Here is a 16,437-nt window from a genome sequence, read left to right on the forward strand (position 1 = left end):
TGAAGCCTGTATGTGGTTGTGTATGTTTAACGACTTGTGGCGATATCATCATCACCTGACCAGTGCATGTGATATTACCTCACCTGTGGGTGTGGTTAGAGGCTACCTAATGGAGCCTGTGCGTTTTGCACATGTTGCAGTATTGGCTAGTCTGAGCCAGAGGAAGGAGGTCTGTGAATTACTTCCCGGGTGGACGGTCTGACAACAGTGAGTAATACTGACCAGGGACAGGAAGGAGAATTTTTTGGATACATCTGTGGAAAGGAGGCAACCTGAAATCTGTGTGGCCAACACCAACAGATAAAGGACAGGAATCATGGTATGCTGACCGGGGTCAGTGAGAGACTGTGTTTAAGCTATAGAGCCTGCGTGCTGGACATGGCACAGCCTGAGAGAGCTCTACTATGGACAATGAAGATTTGTCTGTCTGATGTAAGACTGTTTGCCTTTTGTTCATGTTTCGAAAATAAACCACATAGACTATTTTAAGTGAAAGATCGTACAATCGTGCCTGAATATCACTGCCAGGCGACTACACCCCAACCCGCTAGTGATCGCTACGTCCTACGTCACAATATATATATCTACATATATACTGTATATGTCATTGACACACATATATATATTTATATTTCATAGAGATATAGATAGCAGAATAGGTGAAAATTTAATTGTCGGCATCTGTAAAATCATTACAGAACCTGACAGGATGTGAGACATGGTTTACATATAGTAAACCATTGCATATCCATTATTTTTTAAATGTCCCTCACTAATAATGTTAGTAGTGTATGTGTGTTAAATTTTGGCACTGTAGTTGTTAAATTAAAGGATTAATTAACGGAAAAAACTGACGAGGAACCATTGTTTTTGGGCCCCCCAGGCTACAAAAAATCTGCCCCCAGCCACCCCAGAAAAGGCGCATCTTTAAGATGTGCCAATTCTGACACTTACCCGCTCTCTTCCCACTGCCCTGTAGTGGTGGCATATGGGGTAAGAAGGGGTTAATGTCACCTTGCTATTGTAAGGTGACATTAAGTCCGGTTAATAATGGAGACGTGTCAATAAGACACCTATCCATTATTAATCAACTAGTCTGAAAGGGGTTAAAAAACATACACATTAAGAATAAAGTCTGTTATTGAAATAAATAAACACTCATTTTTTGCATCATTATTATACCCTAATCCAATCAAAGACATCGTTGTCCTGTAAAAAATCCAAAATAAAAAAGCAACAATATCTCATACCTGTCCGCTGTACAGTCAAGTCCCACGCCACAGTCCATCTGAAGGGGATAATTAGTTAATAACTGGGAGCAGTGCTAATGCGGCCGACCTGGCTGTAAACCACAGAGGAATGAATGAAAATGCCTGTGCAGCCTCCATGCCTGACCGGAGATGAACTGATTAGCGTGGGAAAGTATCTGAACATTTTCCCACGCTTTCAGCTCACCTCAGGTCAGGCGGGGAGTTGGCGCAGTATCACTGACATCAGTGGTAGTCACTGAGGCTGCGCAGACCCCCCGCCTGAGCCTCGGTGAACTGACAGCATGGGAAAATGTTCAGAAACTTTCCCACGCTAATCAGTTCATCTCTGGTTAGGCGGGGAGGCTGCACAGGCAGCTTTTCATTCACTCCTCCGTGGTTTACAGCTGGGCCGTTCACCTTAGCACCGCTCCCACTTGTAAACTATTTAACCCCTTCAGATGGATTGCGGTGTGGGACTTGACTGGTCGGAGGACAGGTATGGGATATTGTTGTTTTTTTTATTTTGGATTTTTTACAGGAGAATGATGGCTTCAATTGGATTGGGAGTTTAATAAAGATGGAAAAAATATGTTTACTTATTTTATTAAAAGTCTTTTTTTCTTAATGTATGTGTTTTTTAACCCCTTTCAGACTAGTGGATTAATAATGGAGAGGTGTCTTATTGACACCTCTCCATTATTAATCAGGCTTAATGTCACCTTACAATAGCAAGGTGACATTAACCCCTTATTACCCCATATGCCACCGCTACAGTGCAATGGGAAAAGAGCGGGTAAGTGCCGGGATAGGTGCATCTTATAGATGCGCCTTTTCTGGGGTTTCTGGGGGCAGATTTTTATAGCCAGGGGGTCCAAAAACAATGGTCCCTCCCTAAGCTATTAATGTCTGCCTTCAGTCACTGGCTTGCCCTTTCTGGCAGAGAATATTGGGCGGGAGCCCACGCCAGTTTATTTTTCGTCAATTAATCCTTTAATTTAACACTTACAGCTCCAACATTTAACACACATACACTACTAACATTATTGGTGAGGGACATATAAAAAAATAACGGATATGCAATGGTTTGCTGTATGTAAACCATGTCTTCATATCCTGTCAGGTTCTGAAATGATTTTACAGAAGCCGACAATTAAATTATCGGCTATTCTGCTATATAGCTCTGTATGGAATATATAAATATACAGTATATAATTTGTGTTTCTCACTGACATATATATATATATATATACACACAGTATATATATATTGTGGGGATGTGGCTCGCTTAGGTGCAGCGGGAGACAAATGTGAGACAGGTTCTTCCACAGTGCTTGCAGTTTATTCACGGCATAAACACACAAGGCAACGTAACAGCAAACAAATAGCCATTTAGCTCAGGCAAAATAACACAATGTCCGTAGTTGTAGACTCAGAGCAGGAGTCTCAGCACACATGGGAGGTTTAGTCCTCCCCACACACAACTCCTTGGTTCAGGAGCAGGTCACATTATAAGGCTGTAGCCACACCCACGTTCCCAGCAGCTGACTGGTCACCTGACTGTGACCTCACCACAGGTCCTTCAAACAAAAACAATAACAATATCTGTTATGCTTTACTTCTGCCTTACATTATAGAGACAAGCCATTTATGAGACACATATCTCCCATCGATTACACGACCCTTAGCCCTGCCACATACCTCCCCCCTCTGCCTAAAGCCGTGGGGCTTGGCACTTTCACCTACCAGGCAAGGGATTCTGGAGAGGGCATCGGCATTCCCATGTAGCTTCCCGGCCCTATGCTCTACATGGAAGCTGAAGTCTTGTAGGGCTAAGAACCAGCGGGTGACCCTAGCATTCTTGCCCTTGGTTTCCCTCATCCACCTGAGTGGGGCATGGTCGGATATTAACCTAAACTTCCGTCCCACCAGGTAGTACCATAATGTGTCCACTGCCCATTTTATGGCCAAACACTCCTTCTCTACAACTGAGTAATTTCTCTCACAAGAAGTCAACTTCCTACTCAAGTAGAGAACAGGATGCTCCTCCCCACGTATCTCTTGGGAAAGGACAGCTCCTACCCCGACATCTGAGGCATCTGTCTGGAGGACAAATTCACGTTTAAAGTCTGGGGCCACCAAAACGGGTTGCTTACAAAGTGCTCCCTTCATTTCTTGGAAGGCTGACTCTGCTTCTTCGGACCAGCTGACCATCACTGACTTTGTCCCTTTAAGCAGATCAGTTAGAGGTGCAGCCATTGTGGCGAAGTTTGGGATAAACCTCCTGTAATATCCCACAATCCCCAGGAAGGCTTTAACTTGCTTCTTTGACAGAGGTCTCGGCCATGTTTGAATTGCCTCCACTTTATTGATTTGGGGTTTGATCTCGCCACGCCCCACTACATATCCGAGGTACTTGGCTTCTTCTCTCCCCAAGGCACACTTCTTCGGGTTTATTGTAAACCCTGCCTCTCTTAGAGCGTCAAACACTGCTTGGACCTTTTCCAGGTGAGTCTCCCAGTCCGGGGTAAAGATGACGATATCATCCAGGTATGCAGCAGCGTATAGCTTATGAGGTGCAAGGATTCTATCCATCGCCCTCTGGAAGGTTGCTGGAGCTCCCTGTAGGCCAAACGGCATCCGGACATACTGGAAGCACCCGTCTGGTGTGGAGAATGCCGTCTTCTCCTTGGCTTCCTGTGCCATGGGGATCTGCCAATATCCCTTGGTCAGATCCAAAGTGGTTATGTACCTGGCAGGTCCAAGTCTCTCGATGAGCTCATCAACGCGTGGCATGGGATAAGCGTCGAACTTGGAGACCTCATTCAGCTTCCGGTAATCGTTGCAGAACCTCCATTCACCATCAGGTTTTGGGACCAGGACAATCGGGCTCGACCAGCCGCTCTTGGATTCCTCAATGACCCCGAGCTTCAACATACGCTGCACCTCCTTGGAGATTACCTCTCGCCGGGCCTCAGGAATACGATATGGTTTCACGTTCACCCGCACATGTGGCTCGGTCAGAATTTCGTGCTCCACCACCTTCGTGCACCCCGGCAACTCTGAGAACAGGTCCCGGTTTTTCTGGAGTAACTCCCGGCACTGCTGCTTCTGGGCCTTCGATAGAGTCTCCGCTATGGTAACGGCTCCAACCTCCCCTTCTAGGTTGCCCAGCAAGCACGGAGTTACCGCTGGCTCTCTATCTTGCTACGGCTTGATAAGGTTAACATGGTAAACCTGGTATGGCTTCCGTCTTCCGGGTTGGTGGATCTTGTAGTTTACGTCTCCCAGTTTCTCCACCACCTCATATGGCCCTTGCCACTTGGCCAAGAACTTACTTTCCACCGTCGGGATTAGCACGAGAACTCGGTCTCCCGGATTGAACTGCCTCACTCTGGCTGACCGGTTGTAGACCCTGGCCTGAGCCTCTTGTGCCTGGCGGAGATGTTCTTTAACAATGGGCATCACCTTTGCAACCCTCTGCTGCATCAGTGCCACATGCTCAATGACGCTTCTGTGGGGCGTGACTTCGGCTTCCCAGGTTTCCTTGGCTATATCTAGGAGACCTCGCAGATGCCGGCCGTACAGAAGCTCGAAGGGGGAGAACCCCGTGGAGGCCTGGGGAACTTCACGGATAGAAAACAGTAAATACGGTAAGAGACAATCCCAGTCTCTACCATCTTCCTCTATGACTTTTCTCAGCATGCTCTTCAGGGTCTTGTTAAACCTCTCAACAAGGCCATCTGACTGTGGATGGTACACTGAAGTCCTCAGCTGGAAAATTTGCAAGACTCTGCACAATTCTCTCATCACCTTGCTCATAAAAGGTGTCCCCTGGTCGGTCAGGATCTCCTTCGGCAAACCCGTCCGGGAAAACACATGGACCAGCTCACGGGCTATACTCTTCGCAGAGGAGTTTCTCAGGGGAATGGCCTCAGGATAGCGTGTGGCATAGTCCAGGATGACTAATATATACTGATGGCCCCGAGCTGATTTAACTAAGGGACCGACCAAGTCCATGGCAATTCTCTCAAATGGCACCTCAATAATGGGCAGTGGCACAAGAGGGTTCCGAAAATGAGATGTGGGGGCGGTTAACTGACATGTCGGGCAGGACCTGCAATAGTTTACTATTTCCCGGTGACACCCAGGCCAATAGAACCTCTGTACAATCCGTTCCTGGGTTTTTTCCACCCCCAGGTGTCCCCCCAAGATGTGTGAATGGGCCATGTCCAACACTTTTCGTCTATAGGGGCCTGGTACTATTAACTGCTCTGCCACCTCCTCCCTTATTTTCGTGACCCGGTACAACAATTCCCCACTCAACATAAAATGGGGAAACCTTGTGTCTGCTCCCGGCTCTTGTGCAACACCATTAATGACGGTGACATTGTTAAAGGCTTCCCTTAGTGTGGGGTCCCTATGTTGGGCAGTCCCAAAATTCTCCCCGGCCACCCCTAACTCCGGGATGTCAGGTACAGGGGACCCTTCCTCTTCATCCCCAACAAGGACACATAAAGGGAACTCGTCTGCCTCTGGTGGTGGCGATACCTCAGTGGGGTGGATTGGTTCCCTGCTCTTGCTAGCACACTCAGAACCCATCCCCCACAGATCCCAAAACAGACAGAAATCCCGGCCAATAATTATGGGATGCAACAAGTCTCGAACAACACCAACTTCATGCGACTCGGTGCCATGCGCCGTTTCAATCTTCACCCTAGCCATAGGGTAGTCCTTTGCATCGCCATGTATGCACCGAACACCAATCTTTTTACCCGGGAGTATGTTTAGAGGAAAACTGGCCCTCACAAGGGTCACCAAGCTCCCGGAGTCCAGAAGCGCCATTACTGCTCGACCGTTCACCTTCACGGGACACGCTTGTGGCCCCTTGTTAGGTAGCGAATTCACACTGCAAGCTGGATATGCGTAGTATGAACTACGGCGTCCCATGCTGCAGTCCATCTGCTCGGTGGTCTGGGGACAACGGGCCGCTATATGTCCTGGCCCATGACACTTCCAGCAAATAACACCCGAGGGGACCTTGGGCACCGCCTCCCCCGCCCCTTTTGACCTTGGACGCACCACCCCTTTTTGTGACTCCGCCCCCTGCTGGGACCCCCAATATGGAATGGGCTGCTTCCCCAAGGAACCTTCCATCCCCTGGTATCTCTCGACCAGCCCAACCAGTTCATCAGCATTTTGGGGATCACCCTGGGCAACCCAAGTCTGTAGAGGTCTCGGCAGAGAATGCACAAACCGATCCATCACAACTCGCTCTACCATCTGTGCAGGGGAAGCCGACTCTGGCTGCAGCCATTTCTGGACCAGGTGCAACAGGTCAAACATTTGGGAGCGCGGGGGTTTGTCCCGGTGATAGGCCCAACGATGCACTCTCTGTGCCCTGGTAGTCATTGTTACCCCCAAGCGGGCGAGAATTTCCGCTTTTAATTTGGGATACTCTCTGGCATCTTGTACCGTCAGGTCAAAGTACGCCTTCTGGGGCTCCCCCGTTAGGTAAGGGGCCAGTACCTCCGCCCACCGCTCTGGCTGAAGTTTTTCCCTCTCAGCCACCCTCTCAAACACCGTCAGGAAGGCCTCCACATCATCCTCAGGGGTCATTTTTTGTAATGCGCGTCTTACCGCCTTCTCGATGTCGGTGGCATCAGCCCGACCTGGGGTTGGGGCGCTCGTCCTGCCCTCCTGGATGGCGGTTGCCAGAAGCTGCATCTGCTGCCGTTGTTCCTGCTGGCTTTGCTGGAACTGCTGCCGCTGCTCCTGCTGGCTTTGCTGGATCTGCTGTAACAACAGCTTGTTGGTTTCCTGCTGCAGTGCCTGGGACTGGACCAGGTGTTTCATGAGGTCCTCCATGATTCCAGGCAATGCTTGTTGCCCCGCTGCAAACTTCACCCAGGACATGCAGCAACTGTCTCAAGTCTCTGCTGGGACCGCTGCCCGCACGTGTACCACCAATTGTGGGGATGTGGCTCGCTTAGGTGCAGCGGGAGACAAATGTGAGACAGGTTCTTCCACAGTGCTTGCAGTTTATTCACGGCATAAACGCACAAGGCAACGTAACAGCAAACAAATAGCCATTTAGCTCAGGCAAAATAACACAATGTCCGTAGTTGTAGACTCAGAGCAGGAGTCTCAGCACACATGGGAGGTTTAGTCCTCCCCACACACAACTCCTTGGTTCAGGAGCAGGTCACATTATAAGGCTGTAGCCACACCCACGTTCCCAGCAGCTGACTGGTCACCTGACTGTGACCTCACCACAGGTCCTTCAAACAAAAACAATAACAATATCTGGTATGCTTTACTTCTGCCTTACATTATAGAGACAAGCCATTTATGAGACACATATCTCCCATCGATTACACGACCCTTAGCCCTGCCACAATATATATATATATATATATATATATATATATACAGTGTATATATATATATATATATATACACACAGGGTGGACAGGAAATAACATTTATTTTGATTTATATATAAAATTCTATTTACTAAACAAGAATAACATTTTACAGAAGCCGACAATTGAATTATCCGCTATTCTGCTATATAGCTCTGTATGGAATATATAGATATATATAATTTGTGTTTCTCACTGACATATATATATATATATATATATATATATATATATATATATAATTTGTGTTTCTCACTGACATATATATATATATATATATATATATATATCCACACACACACAGGGTGGTCAGGAAAAAATAACATTTATTTTGATTTATATATAAAATTCTATTTACTAACACAAGATTAACATTGACAATTAAATTTTATTCTGAACAATAATACAAAAGCACTTACATTTTATCAATGCAGGTGCTCAAACTGTTTTCCATCACAATTTGCAAAGCTTTGAAGTCTGCCTCTTACGCTTCGACAAACATTTTTGCACAAGTCTATTTGGGTATTCATTTCTTGAAATGCATCTCTTATGTAATTTTTCAAATCACTGACACTTTTTGGTTTTCGACTATAAACTTTGTCCTTGAGTACTCCCCAAAAGAAAAATCCATTGAGGTCAAGTCTGGTGAACGTGCCAGCCAATGAAGTGGGCCTCTTCGGCCAATTCATTTATTAGGAAATGTTTCATCAAGATGCTCGCAGACTACTCTTGAATAATGTAAAGGTGCCCCATCTTCTTGGAAGTAAAGGTCATTTGAATTAGGCTGTTGCTGCAACTGGGGAACAACTTGATTCATTAGAATTTTGAGATACTTATGTCCTGTGACTGTTCCATGAAAAAAAATGATCCAAAAACACCAAAACTTGAAATACCACCCTAAACATTGACACCAGGCTCATTTAGTTGTTGCTCTAAAGTTAAATGCATGGTCTCATTATACCAGTAAATACAATTACGTCTGTTAATATGGCCAGATAATTTGAAAGAAGCTTCACCACTCCACATAATGATATCTAAAATTACTGGATTTTCTTCAATTTCGTTAAGCATAATCTCACTAAATTGCAGCCGCCTGTCTTGATTATCCTCCAATAAACCATGAATTAGATGTGGACGATAAGCTTTCCACCCAATAGATTTCACGATTCTCATGATAGAAGCTAATGAAAATCCAAATTCTAAAGACACTCTTCTGGTGGACTTTTTTGGACTCTGAACAAATGTTTCAGCAACAAGTTGTTTATTATTTTCTGTACAGGCTGTTTTGGGTCAACCAGTTTTTGGAGCATTAAGGATTGAGCCAGTGGCATCGAGTTTGTCTCGAATGCGGTAAATAGTTTGTCTCTTTGGGGCTTGAGTACCAAATTTTTCAACCCAATTTGCTCTAACTGTTTCAGAATAGGGATGAGCGAGTACCGAAGTATTTGGACTCGCTATACTCATGCTGAGTATGCCTTAATACTCAGGTATTCGGTAAGATTAACGAGTCCAATGATAGTCAACGGAAAATGCGAGTAATTGTCTGCTGGACCCTACAAAGCAGTCTGGGGGCTGAGGAAAAGGCTAAAAAATGTGTAAATGTTAAAAAAAGTATGCTGTAAACAAATGAATATAACATGGGGACACCTGGTCAGCGGTTGCACGAGTGGTTTTACACCACTGCTTCACTAGAATGTACAAACGCTATTTGAAGTCCTGTGGTCTTTTTGCCGGCAGAGCGGGACTCGTACGCCACTTATGCAGTGCCAGTGATATATCAGAAGTGCCATAGGAGCAAGTGATGATGGAGGCAATATTCTGACAGCTAAGTGTGTAAGTGGTGTAAGGAGAGCGATCTGCCCTAGGGGCTGTGTGATGGTTAATGCAGGAAGAAGCCACCCATCATCATCATCACAAGGAATTCACAATAATAAAGCTTGGACTACTGTCCTTGTTGTTCCACTGCCACTGGCCAATGTGTAGGCAAAGACATAATGTCTTCAAAACATTAGCCCTAGGGGCTGTATCATGGTTGATGAAGAAAGCAAGGCAGGTCTGAAGGGCCAAACAATTATGATGAAGCTAGGACTACTAGCACAGTAGTTGCAGTGCCCAGTGTCCAGGCATAGCCAAAGTGTCTCCAAAAATTAGCCCAAGGGGCATGATACCATGGTTGATGAAGGAAGAAGGGTCTCACTCTCATCACAAGTGCCTCCGATGGGAAATATTAATTAACGTAACATTGTTTTTAGCTTATTGACCATGAGGTACATGTGGCAGAAGCAGGATTTGAAAACATGTGTAAGAAGATAAAAAGGGGCTTGTATGGGAAGGGATGGACGTGACTGATCACCAATTTTAAAAAAAATTTACGTTTTGGGTGACTTTAGGTTGGGATACTGTCATCGGGAGGGCTTAAATACTGTTGCGAAATCCAGTCCATGTTAAATTTTATCAGAGTTAGCCTGTCTGCATTCTCTGTAGTCAACCGTGTGCGTGCATCTGTGATGATTGCCGCAATGGCACTGAAAACACGCTCTGGCATCACACTAGCAGCAGGGCAGGCCAGCACCTCCTAATCATATAAGGAGAGGTCTGGCCAACTATGAAACTTGGATACCCAGTAATTAAACAGAACAGAAGCATCAGGAAGGACGCAGGTATGGTCATTTAGATAGTCGTTGACCATCTTGTTCAACTTCTCCCTCCTTGACATTGTTACTGTTCCAGCTAGTCCTTGGTGATGAGCCGGTTTATTGAAGATGGCCCAGTTTGTGGACATTTTACCACCACCTCTTTTGGACCTGCTTGGTGTGTCTCTCCCCATTAATGCATGCTGTTGCACAGAGCTGGTATCTCTGCTAGCAGTGGTGTCTTCTAAGGGTGCTGTTGCCATCAAATGATCGACAACGGCCTTCTTGAAGGATTCCATTGTGAAACCCCATGGTGACTGCTACAGTAGCGAAGGAAATTTGTCCTTGTACCATGGGTCTAGAAAGGTGGCCAACCAGTATAGGTTGCTATTGAAAATGAGGATTACGTGAGGGTCTTGGCACAGACAGTCAGATATGAAGTATGCTATGTGTGCCAAGCTACAAAGAGGCAAATCTTCTGTGACCACAGAAGGAGGAACAATACCGATCCTCACCTCACACTGACTCACCTCCTCCACCTCCTCTCCAGCCCACCCATGCTGGACAGACATGAAGCTGGGGTTGGTATTCCCCTCTGTAGCATGAGGAATCTCCTCTGTACCACTGAAAAAGAAGTCCTCTCCCTCCTCATTTTCATCATCATCTTCATCCCCCAATCTTACCTGATGATATTGGCTGGGCTGGGTAGGATCACCCATTGTGAAATCTTGCTCCATACCCAGCTGCTGGGCACGCAAAGATTCCATTTTTTGATTCTGCAGCGATTTTTTCAGCAAACATAGCATAGGGATGGTTACGCTGATAATAGCCTGATCACCGCTCACAAGCTTGGTGCAGTACTCAAAGTTATCAAGCACCTCACAAATATCAGCGATCCACATGCACTCGACAGTTTTTATGTGTCTTTGCTGAGTCTCAGTGTGACTGGCATGTTTAAGCTGGTATTCAACAAGTGCCCTCTGCTGCTCACTTACCCTTTCCAACATATGATATGTTGAGTTCCATCGTGTTGGCAGGTCGCAAATGAGTCTGTGTTTTGGCAAATTAAATTGCTTTTGAAGCGCTGCAAGACCGGCAACAGCAGTTGAGGAATGGCGGAAATGAGGACAAATACAGCGCACCTTCTTAAGTAGGTACGGCAAGTCAGTGTATGTTTTTATATATTTCTGCACCAATAGGTTCAGCTCGTGAGCCATGCATGGCACGTGTACCAGCTTCCCAAGCTGCCACCAGGTTACGCCCATTGTCGCAGACAACCAGACCAGGTTGGAGTTGCAGTGGGGAGAGCCACTGATCAGTCTGTTGTTTTAGTCCTTGCCGCAGCTCTGCTGCAGTGTGTGGTGTTTCACCTAAGCAGATCATCTTCAGCAGAGTGTGTTGCTGCATTGCCGATGTGCTGCTGCACAGCTCCCAATTTGGGAGTGATGTGAGGGTAATTCAGCATAGGATGATGAGGTGGAGGAGGAGGAAGAGAGGAGACATGACATATATGATGAGGCGGAAGCCATGATTGAGGTTGGGCCCGCTATTCGTGGTGTGGGAAGGATATGTGATGGTCCAGTTTGAGACTTTGTCCCACCCTCCACCAGGTTGAACGAGTTTGCCGTGACAGAGATGTATTGTCCCTGTCCACAAGTATTTGTCCACGTGTCTGTTGTAAGATGGACCTTCCCAGTTACGGCATTGGTGAGAGCACGCTGTAGATTGTTTAAGACGTGCTGGTATAACGCGGGGACGGCACACCGGAAAAAATAGTGCCGGCTGGGAACCGAGTATCATGGGGCAGCCACAGCCAAAAGATCACGGAAAGACTGTGTCCCCACAAGTCTAAACAGCAACATCTCCACGGCTAGCAACTTGGCAATGTGCGCGTTTAGTATTTTTTCTTGTGGGTGCGTGGCTTGGTATTTACGCCTCCTTTCATACATCTGGGGCACGGACAATTGGACGCTTTCCTGGGACAAACAAGTGGATGAGCTTGTTGTGGCCTGTGTCTGCGCAACCGCAGCTTGTGAGCAAGAGATATGATGATCACCTGCTTCCTGCCCAGCAGATTGGGAAGGACATATCACAGGCGACATGGCAGAGGCTTGACCCGCAGTCGCAGACACTGATTTGGTACCCTGTTGTTCAGCCCACCGACTAGGGTGCTTGGCTGCCATGTGTTTCCACATACTGGTGGTGCTTTGGTTGCCTTTGCCCTGGCCTCTACTCAGCTTCCTATGGCAGATGCTACAGATGACAACATTTGGTTCAGAAGGACTATTGGAAAAAAATTTCCAGACAGTGGCTTAACGCACCCTTTCCTTGACTTGGCGTACAGAGGGATTGCTCTTGGCAACAGATGACACACTTCGCACTCTGCTCACACCAGTAGCCCTTGGTGCCTTTGTTGGTACTATGTATCCACCTTCTTCCACTGTGCTGCTGTGCTGGCTATGTGTGCCAACGGTCCAGGTCGGATCGGTGGTCTCATCATCGACCACTTCGTCGTCCATGTCATCCTCCTTCCGTGTTGATATTGGCGACTGGCCAGATGGCAACTGTGTGTCATCACCATCAGCCTCCACCTCTTCACCCGGTATATCACGTGGATGAAAGTGGCTTTCTGGCAGTGGGGTTTCAAATATTTGGCCATCATCAACAGACGATATCTCCTCACATTACTCTTCAATGATGTGTGGTGAGAGGCCAGAGGCAACGAAAGGAAATGGATCAAACAGATCCTCGGAGTGACCAAGGTTGGGGCCAAATGTTTCCTGTGACTCCTGGCCAGGTGATGAACTAGGATCAGGTTGAGAATAGGATGACCCAGCGTTCTCTGTATGGAGAGTAGTCTGTTTTGTCATGGATAATTGGGTGCTGCTAGAACATTTAGTTGAGGCCTTATCAACCATTCAAGACAGTATCTGCTCTTGTTCTTCTGACTTCCAGACCTATTTAAGCTCCAGACCGGGAAATTTCGACAGGAACCTAGATGGATCAACCTTATTCAGTCTCCCAGACTCTGTGCCTTGTTGGGCACCAATGGCAACCCCACATGCACGTCGCTGTCCCTTCACAACAGCCATTTTAGGAATTTTGGATTTTTCTGCCATAGTTGCAGATGTTTAGATGCAGATATTGGGGAACAAGGAGCAGTTAGTGCTTTGTGGAAGGTAGCACTACAGCCTAATACTGCTTTGTGTTTTACAAACAGCACCGCACCAGCACAAAAAAAAATGCCCTACAGCTTAATACTTTTTGCCCTGAGGTTTAAGGCGAGTTTACGCACCCTAGTCACCACACAAGTCAGCGGTGCTGGCTGCGTGTCAGTTGTGCAGTACCGTGTGCGCGTCCTATTCGCTGTGAACACAGCACCGCAACAGCACAAAAAAATTGCCCTGAGGTTTAAGGTGAGATTACGCACCCCAGTCACCACACAAGTCAGAGGTGCTTGCTGCGTGTCAGATGTGCAGTACCGTGCATGTGTCCTATTCGCTGTGAACACAACACCGCAACAGCACAAAAAAAATTGCCCTGAGGTTTAAGGTGAGATTACGCACCCCAGTCACCACACAAGACAGCGGTGCCGGCTGCGTGTCAGTTGTGCAGTACCGTGTGTGCGTCCTATTCGCTGTGAACACAGCACTGCAACAGCACAAAAAACTGCCCTGCCAGGGGTAAATGAGACCCCAAAAATAGCTGGGAAAACTATCACTACTCAGTCCCTGACCTTATACTTTCAGCTCTGAAAAGAGCTTTTGGGTTTTACAGAGGATTTCTGGATGATTTGCACAAACAAACACAACTCTCCCGAGCAACTGCTCACTGTGACGTCCGTCTGGTGCGAGTCTGGACTGCAATTGAGACAGCACCCTGAACAACCCTGAGACCCTTTACCCATATACATGGATCTGGAATTACAGCAGAGCCCAGGAGGTAGCTGTCTGTATAAGAGCAGCGGACCAGAGCAGGACGGTCGCCAGAAAAGGATAAATTAACGGGACCAAAAGCGTGGTGTAAACCAGGCGGGCGGCAGAGGTACAAAATCGGCAGGCAGTAGGAGAGTCGGAATCCAGGCCAAGGTAAGAGTCATTAACCAGGAGCACAGCAGAGGTTCAAAATCGGCAGACAGTAGCAGAGTCAAAATAAAGGCCAAGGTTAGAGTATTAAACCAGGAGGGCAACAGAGGTACAAAATCGGCAGGTAGTAGCAGAGTCAAAATCCAGGCTAAGGTCAGGGATAGCAATAGCAAATAACACACTAGCACACTGGGGAAACCAAGACTATATCTGGCGGCCTGCAAGACAGGCCCCAAGGTATTTGAAGGATCAGGCTATCCCTCACAGGCTCACAGTCTGATGACGTCATTTGGACCGCCCCAGGACCAGGCCAGATGGTGATGCACCCACCCCTTCATGACTGACAGAGGAGCGGAGCCTGTGCCCACCAGATGCCTGCGCAGGAGCCCCTTCTCTGTCACCACCACACACGGGCGAACCACGGCGCCTCCTAGTGGCTGAGGCAGATACAGCCATCCCTGAGTCTGACGGCGGCGTGACAGTCCAGCGCCTCCCATTGGCGGAGACCGGAACAGCAGTTTTCGAGTCTGACGGCGACGTGACAGTCCGGTGCCTCCCAGTGGCCAAAGCAGGAACAGCAGTCCCTGTGTCTGACGGAGATGTGATACTCACACTTTCCCTACACTAGCTGTGTTCTGCATGCAATGTCCAGAAAATGGTGACGGCAGGGCTTAGATAGAGCCAGGCTATGATGATCATAGGCTATGACGCTGGGCGGCCAGGCAATCATAGTAATGCCACCCACAACCAAGAAGGCTGCGGCATTACTGTGATTGGCAAATGCTGGGTGAGTGATCCGAGTACTGCGAGGCGAGTAGTGAAATACTCGCTATGTTCTGAGTACCACGAGTACTTCACTACTCGCCGAGTACCGAATACCCACGATTATGCTCGCTCATCCCTATTTCAGCATTTTGAGATGTCCAATACTCTTTTAAAATCCATTGTTTTAAATCTGTATTTAAATTATTTGCCATTATGGGTTATCTGAATTATCTGAAAAGAAAACAGATTTGGGGGAGATTTATCTGTGAAAACTGGATCTGTGAAACTGACTCAGTTGCCCTTAGCAACCAATCAGATTCCACTTTTCATTTTCCAAAGAGTCTGTGAAGAATGAAAAGTGGAATCTGATTAGTTGTTAAGGGCAACTGAGTCAGTTTCTCTTTACACCATGTTTGATAAATCTCCCCTTTCATAACCCTATTACACATACTGTCCACCTACTTTTGGACCACTCTGTATATATGGACTGTATATATGTTGTCACAAATATTTGAGGCTATGGACCCATTATACTGTATGTCCATTTTGCAATTTCACCATACGGATGTCTTACAGATGTCACACGGATACTTTGATATGAGGAAATCGCATCCTCACATTGCACATGGATGACATATGGATCACTGTTCATGAAACATTTGTGCGATTCTCGTCCATGAAAAATGAACCGATTTTTTTTTATACGTCTAGTGTGACTCCGGCCTGCCTGTTAGACTCAGAGTCAGTGAGATCTAACAGGCCACCAGATCTTGAGGGTCATCAGATTATCTCAGGGAATCATGGCAATGATCAGCACCAGCGATTACAAATGTGGGTGGTCGATCCTGTCAAAGGGAGTCTTTTAACCCTCATTTAACCACTTGGACAGCACTGTCAATCGCAACAGCAGTATTTAAGGGATTAATCAGCCCCAATCAGTTCCAAAACTGTCTAGTGTCAGCTGTCATGTACAGCTGTTACCATGGGGAATTTCATCTGCAGGGCAGCGCTAGTCACTTATTGCCGATCATTGCTTTAAAATGGTGATGACGGAATAAGGTCTGTTAACGGCCGTCGTTTTAATGGGTATCAGCGGTCGTTAAGGGGCTAAACACATATGTTTGTATAAGGTCAAAAATATTACAGAAGCTCATGCATCTGGCCAACATGCTGGTGTGGGAGAAGCACATTTAAATTTCCCTATGGAGTCCATAGAACTCTACAGCAGTTACGCATTTGTGTGTGAATGGCATATTCATAATTTCTAACAACATTTACTTAC

The 16,437-nt window shown here is 46.8% G+C and overlaps 1 protein-coding gene across 3 annotated transcripts in view; it reads right to left on the minus strand.

The window, feature by feature from the left end:
* The window catches only part of LOC141092481 (probable cation-transporting ATPase 13A4), a 401,167-nt gene that overhangs the window by 156,543 nt on the left and 228,187 nt on the right, over positions 1–16,437 (minus strand). The gene's annotated exons all lie outside the window — the stretch shown is intronic.

This window comes from Dendrobates tinctorius, unplaced genomic scaffold (genome assembly GCF_039654945.1).
Source record: "Dendrobates tinctorius isolate UK_male_01 unplaced genomic scaffold, ASM3965494v1 ptg000060l, whole genome shotgun sequence".
Lineage (NCBI taxonomy): Eukaryota > Metazoa > Chordata > Amphibia > Anura > Dendrobatidae > Dendrobates > Dendrobates tinctorius.